Below are 18,825 nucleotides of genomic sequence, written 5' to 3'. Positions count from 1 at the left end.
GGTTCTTGAATCATGTCTTGAGTCTTGGATCCATGCCCTAATTAAAAGTCAACTATTCTGGTGAATTAGGTCAAAAACCCTAATTGTCGACCAGATGAAAATGATGACTGTAGACTTTGAATTGAGGTGTAATGTCCAGTGGATCTTTTCATATGAGCTATTTGAAAATTATTGATGTCTTTGAATGATCCTTAGGGGCTTTTTAGGGTTTCCCAAAGGTGATCCCTGATTTTAGTCCTTGATAGGCTCAAAAACCCTAGTCTGGTGACCTGAGTAAACCTGTACTCAGATGACTGGGTGTCTAATCAATCATAGGTGAAAAAAATGAAGCTCTTGAGTCTTATGATTGTATTAGAGACTAATCCTTCTATCGATTGATCCTTTGCCTGAGTTTTCTTGTCTTTGAACATCCTTGATTGAATGCCAGGCTGCTCTGGGTACTTGCTTTGGCTTGATGAAAATCCTGAAGATATGTCATCTCAGGGGGGTCAAAAATTAGGGTATGACAGATGCCCCTATTTAAGTTTCTTTCATCCGGAGGGAGAGAGATTGACATCTCGATCTCTCCTGCGTGAAAGAGACTTAAATATTAAAGAATGCCCGAATTTTGGGCGCTCCTGAGATGTTGTAATTGATGAAATCTTTGCATGACTTGATCCCGTTGTCGCACTTGGCGGGGGATGAGGAGACAAAATCCTGTAGAAATACTTGGTGTTGGATGCGCAATCAATCTTCTTTAACTAAGGGTTGACACTTAGAAAAAGGCAAACAACCTTCCCTTGTTTCGGACGTCCATATCTCGAAACTGGTCTCAGTCGTGTTTGGACAATATCTCAGATAAAGAGAAAATTTCCAAAGGTTTGTTTCCTCGTCAAACTTCTCATCAGCACTTGGAGATGAGATACCATTTGATGGTAAATAAAGAAACTTCAAAGGTTTGTTTCCTCATCAAACTTCTTACCAGCACTTGGAGGTAAGATACCATTTGATGGTAATAAAGAAACTTTAAAGGTTTGTTTCCTCATCAAACTTCTTACCAGCACTTGGAGGTAAGATACCATTTTATGGTAATAAAGAAACTTCAAAGGTTTGTTTCCTCATCAAACTTCTTACCAGCACTTGGAGGTAAGATACCATTTGATGGTAATAAAGAAACTTCAAAGGTTTGTTTCCTCATCAAACTTCTTACCAGCACTTGGAGGTAAGATACCATTTGATGGTAATAAAGAAACTTCAAAGGTTTGTTTCCTCATCAAACTTCTTACCAGCACTTGGAGATAAGATACCATTTGATGGTATTAAAGAAACTTCATCATCCCTCCTTTCAACTTGACGTTTTTGAAGGATCGTCATATGGACCCGTGCTCTTTTGAGGGGCTAATGACTTTGTTTGAAGGCGGACGAACTGTTTTCGGGGTGAAAACCGCCATTCGTCGACTGATGCCGGGGAACCAACAAACTGTTTTCCTAAGAGGAAAACTACCATTCGTCGATTCTGAGGGGAATTAACAAACTGTTTTCTTAGGAGGAAAACTGCCATTTGTTGATCCTACCGTGAAAGAAAATGAGCAAACTGTCTTCTGCTGAAAGAGACTGCCATTTGCTAACTTCGCTGGGGAATCTGAACTATCTTCTGGATGAAGACTACCATTCACTGACTCCGCTGGGGAAAGACCAAACTGAAGAAGACTGTCGAGTGTTGCTCTGCGGGAAAATCTCAGCTGAGGAATTCCAAAAGTGAACAAACTATCTCTTTGAGGGAGACTACCATTTGTTGACATGCTTGGGGAAATACTTGTGTATGAACTGTCGTCTAGAAGGAAAAAGTTTCTCCAGGACTTGCTGGGGAAACTTGAGTTTATGCCTTAATGACTCGGGCATTCACATGATCAAAGCCTGACTCGACTATGCAGTTATGATGTAATGTATGCATGAATATTATGACAATGATAAAATGTAAAGTGAATGTGAATAGAATTGTCGCGGATGTAAAATCCTATGATACGACCTGAATTCTTGTGGATCAGAAGATGTCCTCTTCTTGTAGTTCGAACTCTGTTGGGAATACCTGGTTATCAGTTGTCCGCTGTCCGAAGTGAGTAATATGAATTGAAGTGAAGATCCGTCATCGGGAGATGTTCGCAAAGCGACCTCATGGGGAAATCTTGGTTCCCGGAGTCTCAACCGTTCTCGGAGCAACTGTTTGCATTCTTCCTATTGTTTGTAAAGCTTAGAAAGAAATTTCACCTTTATTTTTGCAAGTAAATTCATTTTATTTTATGAAAACATTTGTTTCAAGAGAATGACTGTTTAAATTTGAAATGCATTTCAAGAAACTGAATAAGACTAGATTGCAAAGGAAAAGCACAAGGCTCAAATTATTATTTATGGAATGGTAATCAGCCAAATGCTTGATTCCATGGAGTATTTACAAAGTTGGAAATTGGTAATTTTCGGGAAAAGGGCTACGATGAAACGTGACGATCGTTATCTTTCCCTTCCACTCCGAGTTGCGCTGTATTCGTGCTTCGTAGAAGATGACATACTGCTGATGAATACTCCGCTATGGATTTTTGAATGATCAAGTTTGTCTTGAACACAATTACTTGCCATATATCCCTAATTTTTGCGTAAACTACCCCTTTCGGGTTTTAAGTCTACCGGGATTGATTATATATATTTTTTAAGTCTCTAACTTTTGCCTGAATCGCCCTTTCGGGTTTTCGATTCACCGAGACGCTCTTTTTTGCCTAAGCCGCTCTTTGCGAGTTTTCAACTTAGCGAGCTGTTCTTTTAATTATTTAGGCGAAGTATTTCTTGACTGTGTCGACGTTCACAGGACGGGTGAATTCTTCTCCATCCATAGTCGTGAGTATTAAGGCTCCTCCTGAGAAAGCTCTCTTGACCACGTAGGGGCCGTCATAATTGGGAGTCCATTTCCCTCTCGAATCTGTGAGAAAAGATTGAATCTTTTTGAGTACAAGGTCGCCTTCTTTGATTGTGCGAGGTCGAACCTTTTTGTCGAAAGCTTTCTTCATTCTTTGTTGATATAGCTGACCGTGGCATAAAGCTGTCATGCGCTTTTCTTCGATTAAGTTCAATTCATCGAATCTGCTTTGACACCACTCGGCTTCTGTTAATCTTGCCTCCATTAAAACTCTCATTGATGGAATCTCAACCTCTATTGGTAGGACTGCCTCCATGCCATATACAAGGGAGAAAGGAGTTGCTCCAGTCAAAGTACGTACTGATGTACGGTAACCATGAAGAGCATACGGGAGCATTTCATGCCAATCTTTGTAAGTGATGACCATCTTTTGAACGATTTTCTTGATGTTTTTGTTAGCTGCTTCTACAGCTCCATTCATCTTTGGTCTGTAAGGAGATGAGTTGTGATGTTCAATCTTGAATTCTTCACAAAGCTCCTTCATCATTTTGTTATTCGAATTTGACCCATTGTCAGTGATTATCTTGCTAGGAATGCCGTAGCGACAGATGATGTGAATCTTGATAAACCTGACGACAACTTGTCTTGTAACGTTTGCATATGAAGCTGCCTCAACCCATTTGGTGAAATAGTCTATGGCTACCAAGATGAATCGATGTCCGTTGGACGCTTTTGGCTCGATCATTCCAATCATGTCGATTCCCCACATGGAGAAAGGCCAAGGGGAAGAGAGTATGTTGAGAAGAGATGGTGGCACATGAATTCTATCGGCGTAGATCTGACATTTGTGACACCTCTTTGCGTACTGGTAGCAATCTGACTCCATCGTCAGCCAATAATATCCTGCTCTCAGTATTTTCCTTGTCATGGTATGTCCGTTGGTGTGAGTACCAAAGGAACCTTCATGTATTTCTCTCATGAGTACTTCTGCTTCTTTTCTGTCAACGCATCTGAGCAGAACCATGTCGAAGTTTCTCTTGTACAGAACATCTTCATTCAGGAAGAAACTACAAGCTAACCTTCTCAAAGTTTTTCTATCTTTCTTTGACGCCCCTAGAGGGTACTCTTGCTTTTGAAGAAAGTTCTTGATGTCGTGATACCACGGTTTGTCGTCGATGATTGCTTCTACTGCGAAAACATGAGCGGGCCTATCCAGGCGCATAACATCGATCCGAGGAATGTCATTCCAATGATTTATCCTAATCATGGAAGAGAGTGTGGCTAATGCATCAGCCAAGTTGTTTTCTTCACGAGGAATGTGATGAAAATCTACCCTGTCGAAGAATGGTAACAATCTTCTCGCGTAGTCTTTGTAAGGAATTAGCCCTGGTTGGCGTGTTTCCCATTCTCCTTTGATTTGATTGATGACCAAAGCAGAATCTCCATATACATCCAAGTGTTTGATTCTTAGATCCATGGCTTCTTCGAGACCCATGATGCAAGCTTCATATTCGGCCTCATTGTTTGTGCATTTGAAAGTTAATCTGGCAGTAAATGGAATATGGGTACCCTGAGGTGTAACAATGATTGCCCCAATTCCTCGTCCATAAGCATTGACAGCTCCGTCAAAGATTAAGCCCCACTGGGATCCTATCTCAGGTCCTTCGTCTGGTGGTAGCTCGTCGTAATCTTTCATCTTGAGGTACATGACGTCCTCGTCCGGAAAGTCGAAACTGGTTGATTCATGACCATTGAGTGGGTGGTGAGCCAGGTGCTCAGCTAGAATGCTTCCTTTCACAGCTTTCTGTGCGTGATACTCAATGTCATATTCTGATAACAACATCTGCCAATGGGCAATTCTCCCGGTTAAAGCAGGCTTCTCAAAGATGTACTTGATTGGATCCATATGAGAGATCAAACAAGTAGTATGTCGAATCATGTACTGGCGGAGACGTTTGGCAGCCCAGGCCAAAGCACAACACGTCTTCTTGAGCATGGAGTAGCGGGATTCACAATCAGTGAATTTCTTGCTCAGGTAGTAAATGGCATGCTCTTTTCTCTTCGTTTCGTCTTGCTGTCCAAGGACACAACCCATGGAATCTTCTAAGACGGTTAAGTACATTATCAAAGGTCTTCCTTCCACTGGAGGAGACAAGATGGGTGGTTCGAGCACATATTCCTTAATGCTGTCGAACGCTTTCTGACAATCGTCTGTCCAGACGCAACTTTGATTTTTCCGTAGAAGTTTGAAAATAGGAGCGCAAGTTGCAGTCATGAGATATATGAATCTCGAAATGTAATTCAGACGTCCAAGAAATCCTCTAACTTGTTTCTCGGTTCTGGGTGAAGGCATTTCTTGAATTGCCTTGACTTTGTCTGGATCTACTTCAATTCCTCATTTGCTGACAATGAAACCAAGGAGTTTTCCCGAGTAGACACCAAAGGTGCACTTGTTGGGGTTCAGGCGAAGCTGAAACTTTCGTAAGCGTTGAAATAACTTTGTCAGATTCTGTATGTGATCTTCTTCATTTTCTGATTTGGCAATCATGTCGTCCACATAGACTTCCACTTCTTTATGCATCATGTCGTGGAAAAGCGTAGTCATGGCTCTTTGATAAGTTGCCCCTACGTTTTTTAGTCCAAAAGGCATAACACGATAGCAGAACGTGCCCCAGGGGGTGATGAAAGCTGTTTTTTCCATGTCTTCAGGTGCCATTTTGATTTGGTTGTATCCTGAAAATCCGTCCATGAACGAGAAAACTTTGGATTTTGCTGTACTGTCAACCAACATATCAATATGTGGTAAAGGAAAATCATCCTTAGGGCTAGCTTTGTTCAAATCTCTGTAGTCGACGCACATGCGGACTTTTCCGTCTTTCTTAGGAACGGGAACAATGTTAGCTAACCACTGAGGGTATTCTGAAGTGACGAGGAAACCTGCGTTGATCTGCTTTTGAACTTCCTCTTTGATTTTCATGGCCATCTCCGGATGTGTTCTTCTTAATTTTTGCTTGATCGGAGGGCATTCTGCTTTTAATGGCAAGTGATGCTCCATTATACTGGTATCCAACCCTGGCATATCTTGATAAGACCAAGCGAAGACATCTGAGAATTCTTTGAGCAGTTGTATCAAACTCTCTCTGATCTCTGAACTGAGCGAAGCTCCAATCTTAACCTCTTTTCTGTTTCCATTGGAACCAAGGTTAATGATCTCTAGAGGCTCATTGTATGGTTGAATGGCCTCTTCCTTTTGTTGAAGTAATCGTGAAATTTCCTTTGATATTTCTTCGTCTTCTTCTTCTTCTGCCTCGAATACAGGAAACTCAAAGCTTGGAGAAGTCATACGGTCGCACGTTTCAACGGGGTATTTTATGATTAATCTGCATATGTGTGATAAGTTTTATTTAGACAACGAGGAAAGACTCGGTGTATGCAGTTAATGGAATATTTTGATGTTTTTTTTTTTAAGGGTGTTTTTTAGGATTACCAATTTCCGAAAAAAGAAAAGGAAAAACTAAACGAAGGAACAGAATGACATTTTTATTTATTAACAGTCATTTCTTGAAACAAAGACCCTATAAAACAAAACTCTATTGCTTTGGGCGAAGTAAAGAGTGACATTTTTCTAAGAAATAGTAAAATGCAAAGCCCTATGAAACATCTCTTCACCCTGGGCTATGGTGAGAGGACAAAATAATGGTGAAAGTTCCTACTTAGGAGTGCGAACAACAGTTGAAACTTCAACAGCTGTCCAGTAGTGGCGAACCCCATTGTGCACTAAGTAATCTGGAACCTTAGGCTTATGCTGGCCTGTGGTAGGTCTTGATTTACCAACCACTGTCTTTGCAACACTCAGACGATCTTCTTCTACTTCAGCAGACTGAGCGGTGTGAGCATACCCATTTCCAAGTGGAGTATGTCGGTTTTTCTTTTGAGGAAACTTCCAATCTTCTGAATGGCGAGACTCGTTGTCGGAGACACTTTCGAGATCATCCTCTTCTGTATTTTGGTCTTGCTCTTCTCCCAAGATGGCATTGACTAGATATGTGAACTCTAGATCCGTAGCCTCGGAAGGTGACTTGGGGATATAATCCTCAATGATGACTTCACCAGATGCTGATGATGAATAGCAAGGGTTATATATCTCTTTTGGCTGAGAGAGGTACTCAAAATCACTGTTCCATCCAGTTGGAACAATATCTTCAAGAGAGATTCTTGAACTTTCAGGAGCGGAGTATTTCACCATGTAATCGAATTTTCTGCTTGGTTATCCTAATGTATCCCAAGTCTCTTCGGGGATAGGTGTAACACCCCAAATTCTACCCGAAAATATCATGCGTGAAATAAGAGTATTTTAAAAACTATCAACAAGTATTTGGGATATCACATTTACTTCATATTAACAACTCATAAACAGATACATAGCACTTTAATCTCAGATAAGCACAAAACAACTTATAACAGCTCTTAGACAAACCAACTTCATTTTAATATGCAGCGGAATCATAACATTCAGCTTTATAAACAAATCATCTTATTTAATCGGAAACAAATTCAAACATCATAGTACTTCTCAATATCCAATTTGGAACTCAACAACTAAAACATGAACAACATAGAAACAACAATATAGACAACCCCCCGAGTGCTACGTATTAGAGCGACACACCAACTGGATACGATGAACCTACAAACTTCCATAGTTATACTTGAGTACCTGCCCATTTCCCATGGTAGGGGAAACATCAGCAGAAGGGGTGAGATATCAAACATTATAAAGGAAAGTATGATAATACATATAGCAAAGATAAAATCATACACAATTCACCACTTCTCAATATAAGCAATTTGCATCACAACAATAATGTTAACTATCAACTATAACAATGTATTCAAGTTTACAAGTATGTCATTCAAGCACATAATAACATATACTTCATAATCACAACGTAAATTAATACAACTATCAACAATGGCAAAACATGGTTCATATATTCCACATATATACATATATCATTAATACATATATATATATATATATATATATATATATATATATATATATATATATATATATATATATATATTTGCATTCTCATCATATACGTTTCATTTACATATATCACCAAAATCATGTATCAAACATCACCAAATTTAATTATCACATCTCATGCACACATAACAATCACCTAATCACATAATTACATATATTCAAACATCACATAACTCCAATGTAACTCAATGCAAGACATGTGACTCTATGCATGTGGTACCCAATATGGACCCAAATTTCCACCGCTTCCGATTCATATAGAATATAGTCACGCTTCAGATCCGGACAAGACCAAAGCCACCAAATGTAAACATATAGTTTACCGCTTTCTGATTCACTCTAGAATCCAAGCCACGCTTGTGTTTCAAAGCAATTCCACCTATGTTTCAAGGCACACTATGATATGAATGTATGTACAATATTACAAATATATGCAATTAAGATCATCTCTACCATCTTAACTTTCCACATATCACAATAATTCAACTCTATGAATTATCCACCAATTGTACACAACATTCACAACACACACACACATCATTCACATATGAGAGGTCAATTAATCAATTACGATTCACACAATCCAATTAACACTAGTAATCATACTATCTCATGTTAATTCTCATTTTTGTCAATTATACATGAACACACATTTTCAACATCAAGCAATTAATCATTAGAATTAATGCTAACCAACTAACCATAAAGAATCAATATCAAAACAACATCATTGGCATGACAATATATATTTCTCAACATACATATTCAAGCCAAAACACAATTACAAACAATTTCTCAAAATACCGTAATTTACCGATAAACCGAATAATTGGTCCAAGTCCAAGTATATTCCAATCACATAGACTTATTGGAATCAATTCAACTAATAATTTAACTATCCAATTAATAATTAAACTATATTAATTTCAATTCAACTATTATATTTCTATTCCATTATTTTTCCAATTCTACAATAAAACCCATTATTTCACTATCAATGATTTACCCACAACAAACACAACAATCTAATACACATAGATTATCAATTGCACACAACTTATCACATTTATATCATCACATTCCAACAAATCATCAAATACCCAAAATTGCAACATAGAAGAACATGTATATCAAAGTATAGAATCAAACCCACCATAACATACTATCATACAACCCTTTAGCATGAAAGAAACCCACCCTTACCTTGGTAAATATGGACTCTTTCACCATAACTCTAAGCTTTTCTCCAAAAGAAATCCTTTCTAACATCACTAGGAGACACACCTAAAAACCAGTTCGAGAATCAGCTTATCAGACGAACTTAAAATCCTCAAAATCAAAATCGCTCCGGTCAGAACTTACCTCTATGGGTCAGGAACGTTGTGTCCAAGTACCGCAACGATCCAACGGTTGGATTGAGAGATACGTCCGTTCTGCTAAGGCGACTCTTTGCTGAAACATAGCTGCGAAAATGAGAGTTCTTCTACCTTTTCTCTTCCACCATTGTTCTCTTCCCTTTTGCCTCTTTTCTCTTCTTCCTATCTTTTCCCTCAAATGAAAATAGTAACATCTAAAACCCTAACCTTCTCTTACTATCTCACTTATGTAAATTGGGCTTAACCCACCAATCTATCACTTAGGCCCATTTAGCTATATCTCTCATACAAATTAATAAACCCAAATAACACTAACACAAACACACATACAATTAAATATTTCAAATAATTATTATATCACATAATAACTAAATAAATAAGCAATTATTAAAAACACCAAATAATATAATTACTAATATAATTAATAAAAATATTAATAAAAATTGGGATGTTACAACTCTCCCCCACTTAGAATATTTTCGTCCTCGAAAATACAATCGACACAACCAACTCATCGCCAAAACTACACTTACTCTCTCCAGACTCACACGAACACAAAGGCATTCCACAGCTTCGACCATACAAAGCTTCAAAATACAAGCTCTCAAAAGATCCTCAAGTTACTAAATTGTCTTCTCCGTTTGACCATCAACTTGCGGATGATAAACAGAACTCAAACACAACTTAATAATCAAAGCACTCTGCAAAACTTTCCAAAATCTAGAAGTAAACTTCAGATCTCTATCAGAAACAACACTCGACGAAATACCATGCCAACTCACAATTTTTTTCAAAATACAACTTTGCAAGTCTCTCCATCGGATAATCCATGTTTATCGGAATAGAGTGAGAAAATTTGTCAATCCATCTACAATGACCCAAATTTCCTCACAATTACTCAATATCCTTGACAAACCCAAACAAAATCCATAGAAATGCTATCCCACTTCCACTCAGGAATGGACAACGGTTGCATCAAACCAGACGGTTTCTGATGTTCAATCTTTGACTTCTGACAAGTCAAACACGAATACACAAATTCCGCAATATCCTTCTTCATACCTCGCCACCAAAATAACTTTCTCAAGTTTTGATACATCTTAGTAGCATCAAGATAATTACTCAACCACTTCGATGCCCTTCATCCAAAAATTCTCCTTTTCAAATCCAAAACCCCAGGAATACAAATTCAATCACGACATCTCATGACACCGTTCTCATCAATCCGAAAATTATCACCTTATCCTCGACCAATCAATGTCATCTTGTCAGCCAATTTCAAATCCGATTTCTAACCTTCTCTAATCTCATCAGGAATACCACAAGTAAGCTTCAACATACCAAACTCAAATCTCGAAATTATTCCATTAATTCCAATTCTTGAATCATCAACATAGACATATGCAATTATTTCCTACTCAATGCATTGGCTACAACGTTCGCTTCTATTATATGGTAATTCAAACCAAAATCCTAGTCCTTCAAGAATTCCAACCATCTTCTCTGTCTCATATTCAACTCTTTCTAATCAAGCAAATACTTCAAACTCTTGTAGTCACTATACACAATCGAATCTCGATCCAAATAAGTAATGCCTACAAAGTTTTAAAACAAAAACAACAGCGGCCAACTCAAAATCTGGCGTCAGATAATTCCTCTCATGAATCTTAAGCTGCCTTGAAGCATAAGCTACCAATTGTTCTTTTTGCTTCAACACAAAGCCTTGCAAAACCTTCCTTCTTCTTAACCAACAAAAACAGATGCACCTCACGGTGACACACTCGAACGAATCAACCTCTCCTCAAACAAATATTCAAATTGACTCTTCAACTCTTTCAACATCAGAAGCAGGCATCCAATATGAAGCCATCGATATAGGACTAGTTCCAGGAACTAAATCGATCGAAAACTCAACTTTTCATTCCGACGGTAAATCACTTACATCTTCAGGAAACACTTATGCAAATGCGCCAACTATCGACAATTCCTCAATTGTTCTTTCCTCATGAACATCCAAAGTTGCAAGCAACCTAAACAACATCGCACCATCTTGCACAAACTCATTCACTTCCAATATTATCAAGCTGGTAAGACAAGTCTATCCTATTCCAATACGATTTTGTCTACTATCAACAAGAGATTAAGGGTGATCAGTTCCTCAATTTGTCAATAGATAGTCGACAACCATAATGGTAGCCTAAACCATCGTTACTCAACTGCAATATAATCCTTTACGTCACCAAAAGTACCATACTTAAATAACTCCCAAAATCATCTGAACATGCTAACACACACCTTATGATAACATTAGAACAAAATTCCTTTACACCATTATCAACACTTTTTATTCTTGGAATCATACTCGTCCTTTGGAATTCTAATTCCGACTTGAACATTCCAACAACTTCGACAACTTTTCCAATCTCTTGTCAAGGATCCCTTAACAAGGTCTACCGCAATCCGTCACTTAATCATTATTCTTACTTCAACATCCTATGCAACGGTTACTTAAACTGATAACTTCACAGTCCACCAATAATGCTGAATATGGCAACTTCCTAAATTCCATCTGTGGACCTCCGTTTTTCGGGCCATACCTCTGAGCGGGAGAGATACGTGAACTGACTCTTTTTTATCGCTTATGCTTTCGCATTTTTGAAAATTCACAGAGTCGCCACCGACCTTTTATTTTATCCAATTAAGGAAAGGTTTATAAAAGAAACAGAAAAAAGACCTTTAAGAAATTCTTGGTAAGGGGGTAGGTTATACAAAGGGAAGGTGTTAGCACCCTTTGTATCCATGGTTATCCATGGGCTCTTAAGTTTGCTTAGCTCACTTGTTTTTCGATCACTTTTCAATTGCTTTAGAATGCTCATATGTGGTTTCAAATACCTTTGTAAATTGAATTTGTAATGATCCTTGTGCGGATGTATACAAAATGTTTGTTTATTTTTCGAAAGATGTTTTGAAAAGAACGTTAACTTTGTAATGATCCGTGTTTGGATGTATACAAAATATTGTCTTTTTGGAAAGTTTTGTTTTGAAAAACAACAGTGTATGAGAATTTTGTTTGTTTTGATTTGAGCAAGCAAACTAGGAGGTCTACCCTGAGTTGTAAGGTCTTTATCCTATTTCCTTTAAAAATCTATCCTTTCACCGGATACAAACAAAAGGTTCGATTTTGTACTCGAAACAGTAGAATTTTGACTTTGATTTTGAAAAGAATGAGAAGGGATTACCTTAAGAGGTGCAAGTGTGATTGTGATTGGATTCATATATTTTATCTTTGAAGTTAGTGATCTAACGGTTCAATTTTATCTTTGACACACACGCAGTTTATATTTGCTGGAAATTAAAATGTGGAAATGTAAAGTGCGGAAAGTAAATCTACGCTATTACATCGATTGTGCAGGAAATGTAAACTAGCCTATTTACATGAATTTAGCAACCTATACATTTATCTAGGAATTTAAATAGCAAGAAAATAAAAGGCATGTTTTTGGATTTTTTATGATTGATTTTAATTATAATTAATGCATGATTAATTAAATTAAAATGAAGAAAAAAAAATGAAAATAGATTTAAACCTAGAAATTAAGTTTAAAATATGTACAAAATATTTGTCAATTAATTTTAAAACAAAACTAATTTTTTTGGAATTTTTGAAATTGATTTGAAATTGATTAAGCTAATTAATACATAATTATACAAATAATTATACAAATAATTAAAACTTAAAGAGAAAATTATTCAAAATATGTACAAAATTAGTCTATAATATATAAACAATATTTTATATAAAGAACAATTTTTTTATGATTTTTTGATTGGTTAGAATAATTAAAAAGCAAATATATAAATATATACTAATTAATTATGCAAAATATTGAAATTATGAAGAAAAATAAAATATTTTTATGTTAGAAAATAAAATATTATTTTAGAAACTTAAAAATATTTTTTGTGTATTTTTTGGATTTTTGAAACTATTTTTAATTAATTTAACAAAGAAATTAAAATAAAATAGAAAATAAAAAGATGAATGATCAGGTGTGGTAAAGGACTGAGAGTCCATGGTGAGTCTGCAAGGCTGAGAGCGTTAGATGGAGAGTTGAGAAGATCCAAGGGCTCAGATTGTGAGTCCCATGAGGCGCATGGATAAAGGAACAACATGTGATCATGCAGAATTTTAGAGTCCAACGTGGGACCCACTCTGGTTGACCAGCAAATGAGGAGCATGGGCTGTGCCACGCGTGTGGAGAGAATGATCATTTTTGACTGACGAACCACGCTTGGACGCGTGGTCGTCTTCAACCTCCGTCTCTTTATTTTTTTTGAAGCAAATAGCGGCGGTTTTGAACCCCCACTATTTCACGATAAAATACCATATTTTGATAGCTTCAAAAACCTGCAAAAGCAAACGTTATGAATAATAATAAGTGACCCAGATCCCCTAATTAGGATGCTCTGAGTTCAAATATGATGTTAGTTTCGCTGTTTGAGTGCTGTAGCTATGGATTCGATGGAGTTGAAGTTTGAGCACGCATGAGCACTTGTTAATGGCATGGGGTGATTCTCACGTGGAAACCAACATGTTAAAGCCCAGACCTGCCCCATAGGACCTCATGAACTCATTGGAATGATTAGATTACATTGAGGTTGATTAAATATAGGAAAACGAAAATTAATTATGTATGAATATGAAGAACACTATGCACATGTTACGACTCTCATGGGACCATATTAAGGGTTCATTCTTACTCTATATGATCTCAGAAGATGATTGGAATGATTGTTTTGTATTGATATTTATTGGAAATATGAAAATGAAAATTACAAAGTTTGGAGATTTTTGTGAGAATTTTGAGGTTTCTATGCTATGCTTGGGCTATATTTCGTTCTCCCCTTTGTTGTTGAAGTATTCTAGCCTTTATATAAGCCATGGAGTGCTTAAAAACTAAGCTAGAAGCATTTATGAGCTTTGTTGAATTTTTGACTTTCAAGCTTAAAATTTAAGCAACCATTGCTTGAATTTTCCACACCTCTTGTCCTAGGCTTTCCTTGTATCTTCCTTGCTGCATAATTGAAGATTCTTGGTGAGTCATGCTTAGAATTCAAGCTATGTTTTATCCTTCCTTTATTCCTTTTTAATTTAATCTTAAATGGGATAAAATTAAACCAAAAATGAATAAAAAATGGTGTGGGCTTTGTCTTGGTCGTGGGAGTCCCATAATATCATGGCAAACATGTTTGAACCATGAAAACTTGGCCCCATTTGGAAAAAATACATTTTTGAGTAATGTTGGTTTTATGCATTTTCCCAAAATTTAGCCAACTTCAACAAGGTGTAAATCCCTCAATTTTTGTCATATGAAGGAGATCTTGCACTTTCTGGAAACCTCAAAGAGTCCTCTAACCAATGTCTTTGGTCTCATGTCAAAATGATTTTTGATGCTCCTTGGGTGTCCTTTTGAAAAAAGTGTCTTTTTGTTGACTTTGAAAATGACCTGTAATGTCTTTGGTCATATTTTTCAAATGGTGAATGCAATGACCATGGGATCAATTGCATTTGAAAGATAATTGAATTTCCTTCAAAATGAGCTTTGGTTTGAATTTTTTGGATGAAGGATGAGAGAGTTATGACCAGTCAAAGTTGAGTTGACTTTTCAGGCAAAAACCCTAATTTTGAATCTTAGGGTTTTGTTGATTTTTGATCTTTCCTTGATGAATTATGATCATCCAATGATCAAATGATGAATCCTTTGACAAAATATGGATTTTGACAAAAAATTTCATTTTTGACTGTCTGTTGACTTTTTGGTCAAACGGGTCGTCTGTTGACTGTTTGAGCTGCTGACGGTGCGTCTGAGTGAATTGAAGTTTAAAAATTTGTATGATGGTACTTTGAGATATATGGATGTCCATGAAATCCATTTGAGGTCTCAAAAACTTGTTTCTCCTGTAAAAACAAGAAAACCCTAGTCAGGGACTGTTTGTGTAGGAGACAGTTAAGCGTACTTGATTTTTGTGCAGTGTTGAGTCTCTGCTAATCGCGTGATATTCAAAAGACTTCTAGAACAAAAATCTTGGAATTTTGAATTGCAAAAGATTGATTTGATTGATGGTACAAATCACTGAGAATTGTACTGCCAGCAGTTTGACTGTCGACTGACAGTACAGTCTGAGTTTCCTGATTCTGCGCCTGCAAAAAGATTTAACTCTGTACCAATTGTGTCAGTACTATTTATCTGTAATTAAATAAATAGCATGTGTGAAGTAATAAACAGTATTTGGCGTTTGCGTAAGAATAAATTCAACTGCAAGCCAAATTACTGTATAAGAAAAATTCTAAAAACTAAGTATTTCACATGTCAGGATATTTGTTGAAATAAAAATCCATGATTATATGAGACTCTTAATTTTCAGATTGGAGTTTTCTTGAAAAAAGATGCGGGCAAATTTTGGGGTATAACAGTTGCCCCTATTCAATCTTCTTAAACCTGAAGAGATTGTCTGAAATCTGAAGGTAGAAGATGATTGAATATTTAGATGCCATGAAAATTTGCACTTACCTTGATCAGAAGAAATGTTGGAAGTTGCATTTGAATGTCGTCTGCGAAATGTTGTTGGCAGATTGGAACATTACCTGAGATGGGCTTTCAGATGCCACCTGGAAAATGTGTTGAGGGTTTGTTCATCAGAATGAATCCATTGATTATATCTTGATGAAGGATTTGAAAGTCTTTGTGTTGACTGTTACGGAACCGTCCAAGGTTACCGCTTTAAGTCTAGGAGGATGATTGCTACGGAACTTGTCCAAAGTTTTTTCTGCTTTAGATTTTGAAAGTTGATCATTGTGGAACCGTTTGAGGTATCAGCTTTAGATCTTTGATGTTAGATCATTCTTGAACCGTCTGAGGTATCGACTTTAGATCTTCAATGTTAGATCGTTCTAGAACCGTCTGAGGTATCAACTTTAGATCTGCAATGTTAGATCGTTCTGGAACCGTCTGAAGTATCAACTTTAGATCTGCGATGTTAGATCGTTCTGGAACCGTCTGAGGTATCAACTTTTAGATCTGCGATGTTAGATCGTTCTGGAACCGTCTGAGGTATCGACTTTAGATCTTCGATGTTTGTTTTTGAGTTGATAAGTGATCAGAATGAATATTCGGCTTGATTATATCTGAGAGAACCGTTCATGGAATTCAGGTGAACACTGCATGTGATTGAGAATATCTTTGTTGAAGATATCTGTCTACCTGAAAAAATCAAGTTAGCGATATGAAATGTTTATGATGCATGTAATGTGAGCTAAAGGAGAAATAGGCATGTTATGTTGTGTATGAATATGCGTATGAATATGCGCATGATGCATGATGTATGATGTATGATGTATGATGTATGATGTATGAATGTGAATATGAATGTGTGATGTATGAATATAAATGTGTGATATATGAATATATGAATGTGTGATGTATGAATATGATGTCAAGCTTCTATTTGGGAAAATAAATTTCCGTCAGTCATCTGGATATGACTATATTGTGATTGTTGATGATCTTTTGCCTTGTTTGAGTACCCTCGGCTAGGGAAATTCTTTGAGAACCATGGTATTCTGTTGAAGGATCTTTGACTATCACTTGGGAATGAAAGGTAGCTGGAAGTTCTGATGCCCTTTCAAATGGGAATGAGGAAGATGCATAATCCTCCGATGCACTATCTGACCAAGTCCGGGTGCGGGGATCACACCTTCTGAAGATAGTAATCTGGAACAACCCTGCTGGGGGATAAGACTTCTTTTGAAGAGAAAATCTTTTTGAGGAATTTGCTGAGAAATGCGTTTCTCTTGGGGATTTTCTTCTGATGGGATGATGTCCAGATAATTGGGACATTACCTGAATGCTATTCCTGTTTTTCCTGGTAAACATCAATCATATTCAAATGCACATGTTCATTCAGAATTATCATTGGGACGTTTACGTATTTAAAACAGAAAAAGTGAAAATAGTGATTTTTAAGCCTAAGCTGCATTGATTTTTGAAAAAGAGCCATGATAGGCTGATTAGCACAGGGAGACAACAATCCTAGAAGTAGGAAACTGTCATAAAGTTTTGGAAAATATTTATAAAGATAAATAGCTATGTGAAAACAATCCAGTCAAGTTTCAATTCTGCTATTGCCAATCTGTCTTCGAGCATCTCATCCCTTACTTGTTGGAAGAAAGTGATTGGACTGATCGGTGTCTTTGAGGTGTTGAATCTTGATGGTGAGTAGGCAGCTGAACGGAACATAGTTGTATGCTTCATTCCCTAACTTTTGCCTAGGCTGCCCTTTCAGGTTTTCAGCCTACCGGGATAGTATTTGTTTAGTCTCTAATTTTTGCCTGGACCGCCCTTTCGGGTTTTCAATCCACCGAGACGCTCATTTTTTGCCTAAGTTGCCCTTTCAGGTTTTCAACTTAGCGAGCTTTTTTCTTCTTTTTTTTTTTAAGCGAAGTATTTTTTGACTATGTCAGCATTCACAGGGTGTGGGAAATCCTCGCCATCCATGGTGGTAAGCAACATGGCGCCGCCGGAGAATATTTTCTTGATTATGAATGGTCCCTCGTAGGAGGGAGTCCATTTGCCTCTGGGATCACCTTGTGGTAAGACGATGCGTTTGACAACCAAGCCACCAGTTTGGTATGCTTGACTTTTGACTTTTTTGTTGAAGGCTTTGATCATACGCTTTTGGTATAGTTGACCATGACAAATAGCGGCGAGCCTTTTCTCATCAATCAAGTTTATCTGGTCCAACCGTGTTTGAATCCAATCGTCTTCGTCTAGATTGGCTTCTTTCATAATCCTTAGGGAAGGAATCTGAATTTCAATTGGAAGAACTGCCTCCATACCATAGACTAAGGAGAATGGAGTTGCCCCTGTTGAAGTACGCGCAGATGTGCGATAACCATGAAGAGCAAAAGGCAACATCTCATGCCAGTCTTTGTAGGTTACTGTCATTTTTTGTATGATTTTCTTGATGTTCTTGTTGGCAGCTTCCACCGCGCCGTTCATCTTTGGTCGATATGGAGAAGAATTATGATGTTTGATCTTGAACTGTGTGCAAAGTTCGGTAATCATTCTGTTGTTTAGATTTGTGCCATTGTCCGTGATAATCCGTTCAGGGATGCCGTACCGACAAATGAGATTGTATTTGATGAACCGGGCCACCACATTCTTGGTAACAGAAGCAAATGAAGCTGCTTCTACCCACTTTGTGAAGTAGTCAATAGCGACCGGGATAAAGCGATGTCCGTTGGAGGCAGTAGGTTTGATTTCTCCAATCATATCAATACCCCACATTGCAAAAGGCCAAGGAACCGTCAGGACGCTTAATGGAACTGGAGGTACATGTACTTTGTCAGCGTATATCTGGCATTTGTGACATGTTCGGGAGTGATGATGGCAGTCTGTTTCCATGGTAGACCAGTAATAACCTGCTCTCAGGATCTTTTTAGCCATTGT

This window comes from Vicia villosa, linkage group LG4 (genome assembly GCF_029867415.1).
Source record: "Vicia villosa cultivar HV-30 ecotype Madison, WI linkage group LG4, Vvil1.0, whole genome shotgun sequence".
NCBI lineage: Eukaryota > Viridiplantae > Streptophyta > Magnoliopsida > Fabales > Fabaceae > Vicia > Vicia villosa.
Note: the sequence above shows the minus strand (reverse complement) of the source record.